Genomic DNA, 12,263 nt, shown 5'->3' on the forward strand with positions numbered 1-12,263 from the left:
TAGTCTGACGGCAAGACCGATGGATGCCAATAATTAATGCTTGATATCTTCCCAGTTAGATAGTATGTGTCGATAAAAAATCGGAAGGTCGTTAAAATCCAGGGGCCAGTTCCTGAAAGGTGAAATAACTCTATTCCAGAGATAAATGTGCCTTATTCCAGGAATACCTTTATCCCCGGAATAAATTTTGTATTCCTAGAATAGCAGATTTATCCCTGGAATAACTGTTATACCGGGTATAGTTTATTCCTCCTTCCAGGAACCGGCCCCAGTTCTTCAAATTTATAATTGCAGTCATTATAATATTTAGTGTGATGATCATAGTATTTACGAGAATGCGGTGATCATTTCATTCGTTCTCATTAACCTCTATGTTTTATGTCAAGATTTGAAGCGATGATATCTCTCGACACTCATAATTTTCGTAATTTTGCAGAAAAGTTACGATTAACACTTTTAAATTCTAATAAATAAGCGATGTTTTAATAGGAGGTTCTTTTCAACATCAACTTTTATTCCGTTGGTTTTAGGAGAGGTTTATTTTCTAAAGAAAATGCAATACGTTATCGACGAATTTGTCAATTGAAATATCCATTTCGTGGAACCGCATTCTGAATCAAATCAAGTAGCGCTCTTCTACCTCTCCCCTCCCATCTCGGGCGAAACCCTCGTCACGTGTTCTTTATGGGCCCTGCGTAGACCCAAGATCCTTTGCACGAATAACAGTCCAATAGGAGAGAGTGTGCCTTGATTTCAGAATACGCCGTCCATTTGAAATTCAACTTGAATGATTTAAATCAATGCCCAATGTGTTGCTCAGTCCTACATCATAGTATTATCATTCATGTTAAGTTGGGCAAACAAAAAGGAGTTGTACCAACCCTTCCGCAATGTTTTAATTTCACACAGAAGACAAGAAACAAAGAGTGGACACCATAAACCTTAACATTACATTGTTTTAAATGGTGAGTTTTGTTTTGCTGTTTTCTAATTTCTTGGATATATACTGTTAAATGGATAAAGAGAGATGCCTTTTCACAGTAATTTCAGGGCCCTTGGCCCAAGGGTATGGGACAGGAACATTTTCAGGTTCAATAATGGAACTCACCCCAGTTTTCTTGTGGCCCCTGATTTGGCATCAAAGATGGTCCTTTGCTCAGAGGGTTGTGCAAGTTCAACACAGGCCAAATTTAATAAGTTTTCAAAATAAAATTTTTGAAAAACAAAAGCATTGCAGCCTTTTGAATGATAATTTTCACCAACAGACTCAACAGAATCATTCGCATTTGTTTGCTAAGCTTAATATACATGTACACCATCTCATTTACTGTATTTATTTGAATAATTTTATCTGCCCAGTGGGCACTCATTTAATTTTGGGCCCATGAGGGTGAGTGCATATTTGAGGATGGGCACTTTTTATGTTCCCAAAATTTTCAGCAAGTGAGGACAATTTTAGAGAAATAATAACAAAACAAGGGATAATGAGTTTATTTTGCTTCAACAAGACAAAACAAAGTGCAATTTTTAAGCTAACATGAACAACCCTCAGACAATATAAAAGTTCACTTACTACCATATCTTATGCCCTCTTAGCTTCATGCCCGGCCAGTACAAATGTTGTTGTTGTTGTTGGGAGGGGGTGGTGTTGGGTACTTATTAGCATTTGGGCTTTCAGGATGGGGGCTTATTCAAAGGTGGGCAGTAATAAAATCAATATGGTATTCCACAGTGCACATACCACATATCAACATTCAAATCCTAGCAGTATGAAGGAAATTTATCTACTAGTGTACGTAATGACCTAATTCTCTTGCATAAGTCTCCTGTAGCTCAGTGGTAGAGCATCCAAACTATAAGTAATCAGAAGGTCATAGATGTAGGTTCCTAATACTGGATAACTTGCCTATGGATCTCTTTTCTCAGAGTTAATGGCTGTGTCACTGAGTGAATAATAATTAGCATTCTCACAGTAATAATGTAATTGACTCTTTGTTTGACTCTAAGAGTATTCACAGCAGCTCTTAACCTAATTGTTATCTCTTGCCATGCAGGTACAGTACAGCATAATTATCTCAGGTACAGAGACGTCATCAGCCTCTGCCATTATCGATTAAAGAGGTGAGTTCAAAAAGATAATCACTCCTCTTTTTGGCCATTAAGTTTAATAGGGACCAGCTGTCCATGCTGATGCAAGCACAGCTTATAATTTTTTTCTTATTTTTTTAAGGGAAAGGTTTTGGTAAGATACTAATAATTTAAAACAACACTTCAAGGTATTTAAGTATTCCAAATACAAAACTGTTGCATCTGTTGTCTGAAAATTGACTGCATTGTTTATTTTTAGGAATGGTGCAAGGAACGTAAAGATGCCAGATTTCAGCAAGCAAAAAGTCAAGTACGATCACCTTAACAGAAAGTAAAGGTAGAGGAAACTTGTTGTACTTATTAATAAGAAGCACAAGTAAAGACTATAATTGCATTTACTGTATATTTGATTTGGCTGCCTATTTTGAAAGACTCTGGCGCAAGACAATATTTTACATGTAGGCTTACATTCGTGTGGTCCATGCAAGGGTAAACACTGTTAAGTGTTAAATCTCAAATTTCTAGAATCAAACCACCAAAATTAAATTAAAATTTGTCTGCTATAAACATTGTACAAGGTATTGATATATATTTAATTGCATTGAAGGTAAATCTGCTTACACTGAATTGCTCATTCAGCTGTACACAGGGCCCTGGACATACATGTAGTCTTTTATTGTCAACTCCTCTGTAATGCATGTGGGGCTTTACAACTTGCATTCTAGTTGTCATTTTTAGACTTAAAAATTATAGTTTAGTGAGAGAAACCAAAGGGTGTAGTCCTAGCCTTTTCATGCATGCGAATTTGTGTGCTACAAGTATTAAAATTATTAATTTTCATTATTATTGTCATTGTTCACTGTGCTCAAGATCATCAAGTGTTGACTGGAGTTTTTATCTTTCTCCAGGAAGTGTGAAATGTTGACAGGCATGGAAAATACTCCATTAACCTCTGTGTTGTTTTAAATGGTGAGTTTTGTTTTATTGTTTTCCATTTTAATGGCTGTTGATAAAGAGTCATGCCTTTATGCCGCAATTTCAACCACCCAGCCCAAGGCATGAGGCAGAGACATTTTCACTTTTGGGAAGGGTGCTCACCCATGAAGTTATCTTGTGGGCCCTGATTCTGTATAATTATGTTTGAGACAACCCTTTGCTCTTAAAATTTATTTATTTATTTATTTATTTATTTATTTATCAAAGCTTTCACCAACCAAGAAAAAATAACAATACAGTAGCGAGGGACACACAACGGAGTGAGACTCCAATTAAAGTGTGCATGCCCTTAAAAATTAGAATGTCGATATAAAAATTACGTATAAATCATTATATGTATACTCTATCTAAGTGACCTATGTGTATATCTATTATTATTAAAAACTGTATCATTGTATAATGCAATTCTGAGGATTTGATTGGCTTAGCGGCCATGGTATATGAGCCATTATACCATGCCCGAGGAATGCGACCATTAAACTGTCTTCTGGTTGTTCTTTCAAAGCAAAGTCAGCAAGATCTAGCAATAATTTTTGATTGTTTTTAATAAAACAATTATTCCACTCGCGCTTGTTGGATATGAGATGATTATAGCCAACTCGGCGCGTATCTATCATCTCATATCCAACGCGCGCTCGTGGAATAACAGTTAAAAATACCCTAAAGAGCTATATAAAATTATATCTATAATAAAAAAAAATAATGAATGTCGAAAATAATACTGGTTACATTATTTACTTTTATGCAGGGTACAAGGAACATTAAGATGCCATAATCAAGCAAGCAAAAAGTCAAGCACAGTCACCTTGAACAGAATGAAAAGGTAGGAGGAACTTGTTTTTCTTATTAATACGTGAAACACACAAAAGTTTACGACTATTGTAAGTATTTACTGTACATGCGTGTGGTTTTAGGTTGCACATTTTGAAAGAAAAACAATCATGGGTTTTCGAAGGACTCAGATTCTGTTACAAAACATTTTAGGGTGAGGACCATTAACATGTGTAGTCCATGCAAGGGTAAATATTGTTAAATTTTTAATTTCTTAAAATCATTTGCTCAGAATTAAAACTACCAAAATGAACTATAACCAAATTTTCATTGAAAGTTTTGTATTTGTTACCTTTTCCATTGTGAAAAAGCTATTGGATTGAAGGCGTAATCTGCTTGTGCTGTTGCTCATTCAGCTGCAGGATCCTGTAGACTTTCACTGAGTGTTTTCTCCAGTTTACATGTATATTTCATTATTTTGTGAGGTGCAGTTTTGGAACAAAATTTTGATCAAAATGCAAAAGATGATGCACAAAACAAACCAAAATAATACAACGTTCAATTTCTGAGTGTGAAAATTGCCTTAGAGATGCAAATTTGCTTCCATGATTTAAACTTTTTGTGATTGTATCTGTCAAAAATAAACCTGCTTTCAATTTTGACATTTACAATTGCGGCAAAAATTACAACAATATTTTGTAGTGTTAAGGTCAGGATATGAAGCTCACATTTCTTGGTTCAAATTCAACAATGTAACTTCAAAATTTAATGCTTACAAAATCATTAAATTATTGTTCCTTTAAGTGATAATTGGAAAACTTCTTACAAAGAAAAACTAGCTCGGCTGTGAAGCATTAAGCCAAACAGTTCGATAAAAAATATATTTGACTAGCGAATGTGATTCAAATCATTCTACATGTAGTTCTTATTATCAATGACGGACACAAAAAATAACTGAAATTGTAAGATTTAAATTCTTAAATAAAATTTATTAGTTTGAAAAAATACCTTTGATCAAGATATAATGCACCCCAATTTGGATAACTCAGAAAATAGTCAAATGATTAAAAACTCAGTGGTGAAGTTTTTCAGTACCATCAAAAATTTTAATAGCAGCGAAGATACAAGACAGCTACATTGTGCATAAAAAAACTTAGCCAAAAGAATACAATAGGGTTAACATTATCAGTGGTCAAAGAAACTGAGAGAAAGCTCACAGCAGAATAATTGTTAATACCTAATGACATCTGAAACTTTCTTCTTCACAACTAATTGACACTTAACCGGAATACTCATCCTTAAACTGATCTAACAAAAATTGATGATTATGTGACAGACACAATACCCTGTACTCTGGAAATCCAGTTTATGACCAAGAAGGCTAAAAAAGCCACAAACGACAAAACACAGGACAGTAACACAGGTACTAGTAGACTAAGTGCACTTTCTTGGCAGGCCTACCCTACCCCCCTCAGGGACAGTTCTATGACTGGTCCAACAGGAGGCACGGGGGTCGTAGCATCAAATACTTTGAGGTCTGCGAAATTCATTGTTTTCTTTAGTCATTCCATAATCCAAGCTAGGACTGAATATTCATGTTCAAATTTTTCATTAAAAATTTTATGCTAAGAAATCTTGTAACTCAGCTACTAGTCATGAACGACTATTAGTGTCTGTGCAAATTTGAATTTATCTTTGTATGAATTCTGTTGACAATCTGTATTTTCCACATACATACTTAGATCAGATTGACCATTCAGGCTTGCTATCAGAACTGACCACACACTTGTTTATGAAAGTGCCTCCGAAGAAAGCTGTTAAGCACCAGCCATTACTACAGGCTTAATAAGGACGACTCTCTCCCAGACAATTACATTAGACAGACTACTGATACCGCTGGGCTCAAACTGTTTAGTAAACAACAGTCTTTTTAAGGACTACTCTCACTTAGACCATCACACTAGACAGACTGCAGATAATCCTGTGCTCAAATTATTCACTAAACAACAGTCTTTTAAGGACTATATACTTTCACCCAGGCAATCACACTAGACAGACTACTGATAATCGTGGGTTTAAACCATTCACTATAAACAAAGTCTTTTTACCAAATACTCTCACAAAGACTATCCTCGTAAACAGACTACTGATACTCCTAGGTTTAAACCATTCACCACCTTATACAACACATTAATCAGCACAGGAAAGTATTGCTCAATAGCCTTCACTTGAATGGTCACACTTTAGGATTACATCTCCACACTCAAGAGCTAGAACCACCTTATATTATACAGTATAATAAACAGCATCACAGGAATGTACTGCTCAGTGGGTTTCATTTGAATGGTCACACTTTAGAATTTCATCTCCAGACTCAAAAGGTAGAATCACCTTGTACAGCATCATAAACAGCACCACAGGAAAGTACTGCTCAGCAACTTTCATTTGAATGGTCACACTTTGGGATTTAATTCACAGACTCAGCATAATAAACAATACTATAGGAAGCTACTGCTATGTGTTTTTATTCTCAGTGGATTTAGATGAGCATGTATAAATAATGGAACTGTAATGATCTGGGTTGTTAACGAATAGGTTTCGGAAAAAGAGTAGTGGACGGACAGAGTAGTTGACTAGACCATGGGTTTATTAAACTAAGTATCCTATTGGAGACGTCGCTGATACAATACATTGTAGTAGAGTATTAAATTACATGTCAATCAAAATAGGATGTCGGTATTATTATTACATCTCCCTTTCTTTGAAAAATACGATCATAAATGATAATGCGGTTTACTGTTCAAAAGTTCACGACATAGTCCTTGAATCTATTTGGAAAGGATCTATTTCTAGTAGATCGTCTGGGAGGGGGAGTAGGAGCCGGTTCGATAGGTGCTGTGGCGTGAGCGGGGACGTCGGGCTGTTCTTCCGTGACGGGAGTTTGGAAGGTCTGGCTTGTTTCAGTTGTGTGATTCTCGTCGTTATCCTCAGGTACTGATATGACAGGAGGTGTTTCTGTAGTCTGCAACAGATCTTTGCGATTACGGCGATACTGTTGCCCGCTCGCTGTGGTGACTAGGTAAGATCGTGGCGTTTCAGCTTTCGCATCTACCAAGGCAGGTACCCAGGTTTTGCCTTGTCGCAGACGGACAGCTTCCTGCGGTTTGAGGGCTGTCAGGGGCTTGGCTCCTTGATTGTAGTAACGTGCTTGCTGCTGTTGGCAGGTTACCAGTTGTTGTTTCACTCCAGTAACCAACTGTGGTTTTAAAAGGTCTTGTGCTACTGGGATTTTGGTTCTAGTTGTGCGGCTCATGAGAAGCTGTGCTGGGGAGTAGGACATTCCTGTCACGGGTGTGTTTCGATATTCCAGCAGGCCAATGTATGGGTCGCCTGTTTTCTTTAGAATGCGTTTGACGGTCTGGACAGCTTTCTCACTGAGGCCATTTGACTGTGGGTAGGTGGGACTCGACGTGGTCACCGTGAATCCCCAGTCATTTGCAAATTCTTTGAATTCTCTGCTGTTGTACGGCATGTTGTCTGATATAAGTTCCTCAGGGATTCCATGTCTAGCGAAGATTGACTTCATGTGTGTGACAATTGTTCCTGCGGTTTTGTCACGCATTAGGGCTGTTTCAATGAACTTGGAATAGTAGTCCACCACTATTAAGTAAGGTTTTCCTTTGTGTTCAAACACATCGGATCCGAGCTTTTGCCATGGGCGATCTGGTATGGAGTGTGGAATCATTGGTTCCTTCTGATTCTTGTGTCTGTGGGTCAGGCAGGTTGGGCATTGTGCAACGGTATCATGGATGTCGCGTGACATTCGGGGCCAGTAGACAATGGATCTCGCACGTGCTTTGCACTTTTCGATTCCAAGATGGCTCTCGTGAATCAGGTCGAGAACGCTGTTCCGCATTGCCTTTGGGATGATCAACTGTCTCCCATTGAATAGAAGACCCTCGGCTTCGCTCAGATCGTTTCTAATGTTCCAGTACGGTGCAAGGATCGGTTTCAAGGCTTTCCTGTGGATTGGGAAACCTTCTGCTAACTGGGTTTTCAACGCCTGTAGTGTTTCATCTCTGGCGGTTTCTTCTTTTAACTGCGTTAGTCTTTCTGCACTGGCTGGGATTTCTTGGATGAAACTGTGAACCATGACTTCGATGTCCTCATTGAGGTCTTGTTGATCCTCAACAGTTTCAGTCAAATACGCTCTTGACAGTGTGTCTGCAATGAACATTAACTTTCCAGGCACAAATTGTACTGTCAAGTTGTACTTCTGCAGCCTGATCAACAATCGTTGTATTCTCGGGGGAGTCTGAGATAATGGCTTTGTCATTATCGCCTCAAGTGGTTTGTGATCACTTTGTACCACAATGTCATTTCCGTAGACGAACTGATGAAAACGTTCGCACGCAAAGACGATCGCCAACAGTTCTTTCTCTATTTGCGCATAATTCTGTTCAGCGTTGGTTAGCGATCTAGATGCGTAAATGACGGGATGTCCTTCTTGAAGTAGGCAACTTCCAATACCACTTTGAGAAGCGTCGGTTTGGATTGTGATTGGCTTGTCCTGGTTGAAGTATTGAAGAACAGGGCTGTTTGTGAGCGCTTGTTTCAGTTTTTCTATCGCGTGTCTGTGCTCGTCGTACCAGAACCATTGTGTGTTCTTTTTCAGCAACGCACGTAGAGGGGCGCTGATTTCCGACATGTTGGGAATGTATTGCGATAGATAGTTCACCATGCCAAGTAAACGTTGCAAATCTTGTTTGCTTTGCGGTTCTGGCATGTCGATAATTGCTTTTATCTTCTCGGGATCTGGTTTAAATCCATCAGCGGTCACGATATCGCCCAGGTACTTGACTTGGTCCACGCGAAGTTGAACCTTACTGCGATTAAATTTGATGTTTCGCATCCTTGCGCGTTCTAGCACTTGTTTGAGAGCACTGTCATGTTCTGCAGTGTCCTTTCCGGCAATGATGATGTCATCGTGTACTGCTAGAACTCCGGGTATATCACTGAAATTGTCATCTACCATTCGTTGTGCAACGTCGCTGGCTACACAAATTCCAAACGGCATTCGGTTAAACTTGTACCGTCCGAATGGTGTGTTGAATGTGCACAGGATGGACGATTCTTCGTCAAGTTTCTTGTGCCAATAACAATTGCTCATGTCGATCACTGTGAAAAGTCGCTTTCCGTTTAGTTTGCTGGATATAGTTTCAGCTGTCGGCGGCTTGTAATGTTCCCTCTTGATTGATTTGTTCAAATCTTTCGGATCTAAACAAAGTCTCAGTGTGCCGTCTTTTTTCTCAACAATGACCAGGCTGTTGACCCAGTCAGTTGCTTTGTCAACTTTGCTAATGACTTCCATTTCTGTTAGCTTTTCCAGAGTTTCCTTGAGTTTAGGCATGAGACTTAGTGGAATCTTTCTTGGCGGGTGGATTGTGGGTTTTGCGTCATCGCGCAGCTCAATGTGAAATTCGCCATCCACTAAACCAAGTCCGGTGAAGACGTCTTGATAGTCATCAAGTATTTCCGTTTCATTTGTCTCCATTTCATTCACACTGTTGGGGATACTTATCAGTTCCAGATCTCGGCACGTTTGAAGACCAATTAAGGGTTGAGCTTTCTCAACTGCGACAATGAAGAACTTAGCATCAATGATTTTGTCATTGTGCTTGATTTTCATTGTGCATGTTCCTTTAATAGGTACGCGGATACCACCGTAAGCCGTTAACTTGACTCTGGTTGTCTGTAGGCTAGGCTTTTTGGTCAGCTTTTCAAAAGCGTGCTCCGGAATAACGTTGCATTGTGCTCCGGTGTCTACTTTGAAGCAGATATCTTCATCATTCACTTTCAAGTTCGTGAACAGTTCGTTCTTGTCGCTTTGCGACAGATCGAGTTCTCTTAAGAATAGCTCTTCATCTGTGTCGCTGTCGGCGCGTTGTTCTACCTCGTGAACTTTTTGGGAGGCAGGTTTTGTACTTTTGGAGAAGCACATGTTAGCAAAATGATTTTTCCCTTGACATTTGTGGCATGTGTGGCCGAATGCCTTGCATTCTTTTGGTTTGTGATGAAATCCACAACGCCCACAGGGGTTTTTGCTCTGTTTCGGCTCTGATGTTCTTTGAGGCTGATTTCTCGATGGCTGTTTTGGTTTCTGGTACTTTCTGTTGATGTTTACAGCTGCCGCTTCAAAAGCTGGGTTAGATAGGGATTCTATCTGAGTTTTGCTCGTTTCCGCGGCTCGTACAGTGTTAATGGCAACCTCGAGTGTGAGTTCAGTGTTGCGTAAGAGCCGTTCCCTTACACTCTTGCTGTCTATTCCACACACAATCCTGTCTTTAATGAGACTATCATTGAGAGTTCCAAATTCGCAAGTTTTGGCTTTCATGCGAAGGTCAGTTACGAAAGCGTCGATTGGTCGGCCGTTCTGCGTGCATGAGAAGAATAAGTAGCGCTCATATGTGACATTCTTCTTCGGCGAGCAGTAGGCTTCAAATTTTGCGAGAAGAGGTTCTATCTTGTTTTCTTCAGCTTCGGTGATAGTGAAAGTATCGTATACTTCTAGCGCCTCGTCTCCAATAGTGTGTAGGAAGACTGCACATAGAGTTTCTTCATCCTTGGAGTCTGCTCCGCTTGCTTTTGCGTAGAGAATCCACCTTTGTTTCCACTTTCGCCAATGTTCTGCGATGTTTCCTTCCATTCGTAAAGGTCCGATGGGCTTCACGTGTTCCATGATTGGCCTCTTTAATTTCTGACACCATGTAATGATCTGGGTTGTTAACGAATAGGTTTCGGAAAAAGAGTAGTGGACGGACAGAGTAGTTGACTAGACCATGGGTTTATTAAACTAAGTATCCTATTGGAGACGTCGCTGATACAATACATTGTAGTAGAGTATTAAATTACATGTCAATCAAAATAGGATGTCGGTATTATTATTACAGGAACGATGTACTTCGAAAATCACATTGAAGAGTGACATTTTATGATGGCTTAAAGGAAATCAAAAGTTTCCATACAAGCAAAATTGAAGATATCTGCAAATGTGGGAAGAAAGATTCAGAAGCTGGAGTCATAATTTTTTAGCCAGTCACAACATGGTGTAAATAATAAATGTTTTGGAAAGTTTCTGGCCTCTCATTAATAATTCTTGAATGAAACAATATTATTTAAGAAATTAGTATGCAAACAGCACCACAGAAAATCAGAGCCCGGTTTCATCACAATTTCATAGACTCAAAAGTTAGAACCGACCTTGTACAACACAGTAAAAAGCACCACAGGAAAGTATCGCCTTCATTTGAATGATCACGTTTGGAATTTCATCTCTAGACTGAAAAGATAGTAACACATTGTGCAGCATAATAGACAGCACCACAGCAAAGTTCAAGACGATAGCTTTCCTATCAATGGTTGCATTTGAGATTTTAATCAACAGACTCAAAAGTTAGAACCATGTTATACAGTGTAATAAACAGCACCCAAAAACTAGAACCCCCTTGTATGGTGTATCAAACAGCACCACAGGAAAGCTTTTATTTGAATGGTCACATGTTAGGATGCGATACACAGACTTGAATGTTTGAATGGAAAAGCCTCTTCAAAAAAGGATTTATTGTGTGACTTAACTGTCAAGTCAAATTGTAAATGAGGCATCATAAAACTGCGAAAGAGACATCATACTGTTGTGCATAGACAGAAGGCCAGCTAGCAATGTAAGATTTTATTTTCTTTGGATTAAGATGAGCATGTAATAATGGAAAATGAATTTCCTCCACAGACTCAAAAGTAAGAATCATCTTGTACAACATAATAAAGAGGTCCACAGAAACGTTTTGCTCAGTAGCTTTCATTAATTTTGGAATGATCACACTTTGGGATTTAATCCACAGACTCAAAACTTAGAACCACCATGTAGAGCATAATAAACAGCACCACAGGAAAGTACTGCTCAGTAGCTTTCATTTGAATGATCACACTTTAGGATTTCATTCAGACTCAAAAGTTAGAACCACCTTGTACAGCATAATAAACAGCACTACTCAGTAGTTTTTATTTGAATGGTCACACTTCAGGACTTCATCCATAAAATAAAGCTAGAACAACTTTGTAGAGGACGAAAACAATTCAACGAAATCCGTGTGCCGCGTTAGTTAAGTGATGGGACTACAATTACAAGTGCTAAAGAATATACATGTGTTTTAGGCTTAGCCTTTCATCAGTGGAACTCGTTTATTTTCGTTGAACCGTTATTGGGTAAATGTAGCTGGTTTCGTGACAAATTAATTAGCAGTATCTCTGTTGTCGTTAAATTTAAGTTGCGCTACGAATGTTGTGGCTTTACTTTAGGAATTAGTAGTTTTTTGGCAGTCTTTTAATTTATAAATGTGTTCTGTTTAAAA

General features: G+C 38.7%; 1 long non-coding RNA gene across 4 annotated transcripts in view; it reads left to right on the plus strand.

Annotated features, from left to right (window-relative positions):
* LOC146475721 (uncharacterized) overlaps positions 1–12,263 on the plus strand; it is a 57,405-nt gene that overhangs the window by 43,373 nt on the left and 1,769 nt on the right. The window contains exons 1-3 of one of the 4 annotated variants that reach the window (XR_014865808.1): positions 2,060–2,121; positions 2,959–3,057; positions 3,833–3,907. This is a non-coding gene — a long non-coding RNA (uncharacterized LOC146475721). Of the gene's footprint in view, positions 1–2,059; positions 2,122–2,958; positions 3,058–3,832; positions 3,908–12,263 lie in introns of those variants that run through there. The other 3 variants (XR_014865807.1, XR_014865809.1, XR_014865806.1) reach the window with 3 other exon arrangements.

Source organism: Pavona decussata, unplaced genomic scaffold, assembly GCF_977016875.1.
Source record: "Pavona decussata unplaced genomic scaffold, jaPavDecu1.1 SCAFFOLD_83, whole genome shotgun sequence".
Classification (NCBI taxonomy): domain Eukaryota; kingdom Metazoa; phylum Cnidaria; class Anthozoa; order Scleractinia; family Agariciidae; genus Pavona; species Pavona decussata.